The 4,839-nt window shown below is 33.2% G+C and overlaps 1 long non-coding RNA gene across 1 annotated transcript; it reads left to right on the forward strand.

Moving 5' to 3' along the window:
- The first annotated feature begins 1,652 nt into the window (after positions 1-1,652).
- On the forward strand, positions 1,653-4,618 carry LOC139898345 (uncharacterized). Its single transcript, XR_011776982.1, has 6 exons — positions 1,653-1,912; positions 2,104-2,324; positions 2,412-2,496; positions 2,585-3,933; positions 4,087-4,138; positions 4,436-4,618. It is a non-coding gene; the product is annotated as an uncharacterized lncRNA (long non-coding RNA).
- The last annotated feature ends 221 nt before the right edge of the window (positions 4,619-4,839 follow it).

Genomic DNA, 4,839 nt, shown 5'->3' on the forward strand with positions numbered 1-4,839 from the left:
TTTAAAGTTTGTTAAAGACCAAATAACAAGTTATTTATGTCCTTTAAGTAGTACTCAAAACTCAAATTGAATTTTGGTATACTTCAAGGTAGGTAATTAGATATTTCACCATCCTAAATTACAAAAACGATTAATTTAGTACTCTCTAGTCAATATGCTTCATAAGAAGGAGAAAAAACATCGAAACAAAAACGATTAATTTAGTACTCTCTGATATGTGGACTTGCTTGTCTACCGATTTTTGTTTTTATTACACTACAATTTCCACTTGTTGTAGACTTGTTGCAATCGACCTCTCCCCATCTTTGTAAAGCAAAGTTACATCGAGGTGTGGTAAGTTTAATCCCAATGAGTAATGACATACAATCTATCTTTGGCAACCTGAAAATCGAGTATGTATTGCAATGACATATGTAATTGCGGACTTTGTAGATTGTACTTTGTTCCATAGTTTACATATTTGAGCCTCGTTTTATTCTTTATTCCTTGCAATATTATGTTCACAAAATTTTGATTTGTGCAACGTAAAACATCGTCATTTTATTACGTGTTTGAGCATCATTTAGTGTTGGATTTGAGTTGAGTTACATTTCTTACGGAGTAAATAAAATCGTGTCTTCTAAACCTAAAAATTATTATCCTACTACTAAATACAAGTGAGTTTCCTTTCATTTGATTGGGCCATGTTTATCCCTCCCTCTCACAAAAGCTTTCTGTTCACCATTTCCTTATTTCTCAACCACACAATTCTTTTCCTTTTATCTTTACCGCCCTTTACTCAAACACATCTCCTCCCATACCCTGCACGCCTTCTTCTTGATTTTCTTTTTTTACACCGCTTCATAACCATACATCCATTTCTCCCTTCCTGTTTGAGGCAATTGAGAATGGTGATTTTGTGATTGCTTCTTCTGATTAATGGCTTTAATAATTCTTTTACCCCTATATCGACGACCGGCGGAGCGGCAGATGAGATGGTTTTTGGTGATAAAGCTTTTCAGACTAACCCATCTTGAGCATATTTTATGAGTCTGCCTCTTTTCTTTTTTTCTGTTGATGTTGTTGCGCCGGCCGTCGGTCATGTTTCGAATCATCAATCACATAGTCATGTTTTTCTTATAATTTTTTTTTTTTTCAGCTTTTAAGATTAACAAGAAGTTAATTTTAATGTTTTGAATGAAGTTAATTAATTGCGAATAGGAGTAATTTGATAGTTTTTTGAATTTTTGTGAGAAAATTTATGAGAATTTCTGATGGAATTTACCTATATAAAATATCAAATTCCATTTATTTGGATAAATGCAGAGTCGACTCTACCTTGAAGGGAGTGGGGTCCTGTGACCCCACTAGTGGAAATTTTTTTTATACAATGTATACTTCAAATTGTACAGGACACCACTAAATTTAAGTATAGGACCCCATATATTTTTAAAATTTGTGTTTCTTTAGAGGTAAATAATCATTAAAGTACCCTTCAAATATAATTAGCCTTAGAAAAAAAAATTAGGACCCATTGGCATTTCATCCTAGAATCGCCACTGGATAAATGTTATTTGTTCAAGAGTTAGTGAACTGAAATAATTTTTTTTATCCATGGTGGGCATATGTATTTTTGTATTGACAGCCAATAGCCATATGTAATTATTTTGTAATTACAAGGTATTCATGCACGTAATTTTGTAAGCCTTTCTAATTATTTTAATTCATTAACTTTTTTGTGTAATGTTTATTATGCTCAACGCTTAATTATACTGAAAGTTACGTAATTTAGGTTTACAATATTTACAATACTGATAATGCGAATCAAAAAGAGAAGTTTGAGGCTGATTTGAAGAAAAAAATAAAGAAGCTTCAAAGGTATAGAGATTAGATTAAGACATGGATACAATCCAGTGAGATCAAGGATAAAAAGGTTATTTGTATTTTCTGATTCATTATTACCGTATTGTTTCACTCTTAATTGACATTTACACATGTAGATGCTACTTGAAATTTTAGCTGGTTTTAAAATTTATATGTGAAAAGATGGATAACTGTACTTCACTTTAGTTACTCTACACCTTATTGACATCCGGTTTTGTTTTCTCATACGGGTTGATGTAGGTTAGTGCCTCTTATGAGCAGGCTTTGATGGATTCTCGGAAGCTGATTGAGCGTGAAATGGAACTGATTAAGATCCGTGAAAAGGAGACTAAGACAAAAGCTTTTTCAAAGGTAGGCTTGGGACAGCAGCCCAAAACAGTATGGATTGATTTGCTTTGACTATTGATTTGCTTCAGTTGGCTTCCGTGTCCATTGAGGGTTCCTCTACAAATTCGTCCCATGTATGTCAAGTAGTGATGTACTTTACAATTTATTTGTCACATGTTTTAGTAATGCATATCTCATTTTTAATATGATATATTTTGTAGTTGTAGGTGCTAACTCGGTAACAATACAAACAGTAGGCGCTTTGAAGACCACTGAGTTTCTTTCAAAACATTACTAACGACGTCGGTATGTTATTTTTTGCATATTTAATGTTTTTAGGTACACTTTGTTACATGTATGTTTTAAAAAAAATTTTACTTCATACTTTTTGAAGGTCAACCATCTCTGACTGTTTAAGCTGGTGCACACTCGAAACCAAGCATACGGGCGTATTTTGATTGACATGGAAGTTCATAACCCAATTTGGTCATATGCGCCTATATTGACCAGTGGCGGATCTAGGTTTTTTAATCACTGGTAGCACAAATAAGAAGCGTGCAATCAGGACCGATCTTACCGATTTTGATCCGGGCGAAACATTTGAAAAATCTCCTAATAAAATTTTACTAAGTGACGGCACTATAATATTTAAAACTTTGAACCAAGATAAGTTAACTACGGAGTACTATTTACACCTAAATTTATTTAAATACATAGTATTTCAATCTCTGAGATAAACTCTATCCTTATATGGGTGTTTAAAAAAAAATATGTAGAATGGATAAATATTACAGAGTACTATGTACCCTACGTCTCACCTCCTCCATACCTCACACACGTGAGATTGGGTATGTTGTTGTTGTTGTATGTACTCCTCGGTAGCACTATAAATATTAAATATAGGGACTAAATGTGAATTAATAATAGTACGGGTGTTTAAAAGAAAAAAATAATATAAAGATACAGGTCATGGACTTCGGAGAGTGCGAGTTATCTTCTCAATACAAATTTTTCATACTTCCATTAAAGTGCATATTCAAGCTTTTTTCCAACTAAAATTCACGGTATTACAATTTATAACGACGAAATCCGGAATGAACAAAATCACATGGCTCCACTCCTTGACAACATGTAGCCACTTTGACTTTCAGATGTCTGGTGCACCCAAAGACTAGTAAACTGCCCCGTTTATTAATTCATTGATACTACGCAGGCTTACAATAGTAGTGTTTTGGCCAAAGTCACTGGTTGCACGTGCCCCCAGTGACCATAACATAGATCCGCCCCTGATATTGACCCGTATGCGTACTTATGAGAAGTGCACAATTCTCAGGTTATTAGACTATCGTGACTGAAAATGCTATGTTATTTGCTTATATTTTAAGTTCATATCGTATAATTCTCCTCTACATATGCTACATTTTAACTTTTTATTATACTCTGTATTAGATAGTTGTGCTATCTACAGGCAGTGAACACAATTCCTCATCGTTGGCATTTGACGATTTTGATGTAACGGGAAGCAAATTAGCCATCGAGGTTCATAGTCATTTTAATTTATGCACTGAAATTGTTGTAGTGTTTTTATTGTTTACGATTTATTGTATATATTTTTGAGTATTATAAATCTAACTTTCAAGAAGTGAATTGCAAAAATCAAACCGAAATCCAATCATCTTTTAGCTTCCAATTTTAGAGATCCGCTTTCTGATCTGCGCATTTGATATCATCACTTGAAAAAAGGTATTCTTCACTTTTCTTCATTTTAGGGTTCGTACCTTAATCTTCTTTCTCTTTTGTGTTTCTCATAGTCGATTCTTATTAGGGCTTCAATTATTTTTTTTCTCCACGCTAACTTTGATCAACTATTTTTTTGGTATATGTTTGTCGTTGTAGTTGCCTGAGCCCACTTATCAAGTTACAGAGGAAACTTTAGTTAATGAAGAAGGTGTTCATTCTAACTATTTTTTTGTCTTTCTTTTGGTTATCTATGATAAAATGGGCGTCTCTGGTAATGGGTCAAATAGGTTAAGGTTGAAACTCTCTGTTTGACTTGGCCCGTAGCACTAGTCAGTATTAGTCTATAATCTTCGAAACTATTCAGTTTATTTTCAATAATATTGTTTGATTAAGGTGGGTTGTGTGTATTATATTTGTGTAACATTGTTTGAATATATTTTGCACAATCATCAAGAATGGTGAAAAATACCTATTAATGTTCAAGTACTATTTATGTTATTACTAGGTGAATCGAAGTCTGTTTATGTGAGGAACTTGCCATATACTGTTACTACTCTGGAAGTTTTTGAAGAGTTCAAGAACTTAGGGAGAATTAAAGAGGATGGAGTGTTTTTAAAGATTCGCAAGGTTTTTTCTTTAACGTTCTAACATCTATATTAACTTACAATTAGTACTCATTTTCTGTTGGACCAATGTTATTTCAATTACATATTGATAGACATGGCCTTTGGACCAATGTTATTTCAATTACATATTGAATAAATGATAGGTCGTTTTGGGAGACTATAATTGTTTTTAGTTGTAGTTTGTGTGCGCAAAAAAAAAAAACATGAAGTAAAATGTGCCGTCTAAATCGATAGCTTGCGTTAAAGTCACATAAACCTTAGAGCAGCAACGCGCGAACCTCTA

This window comes from Rutidosis leptorrhynchoides, chromosome 3, assembly GCF_046630445.1.
Source record: "Rutidosis leptorrhynchoides isolate AG116_Rl617_1_P2 chromosome 3, CSIRO_AGI_Rlap_v1, whole genome shotgun sequence".
Taxonomy (NCBI): domain Eukaryota; kingdom Viridiplantae; phylum Streptophyta; class Magnoliopsida; order Asterales; family Asteraceae; genus Rutidosis; species Rutidosis leptorrhynchoides.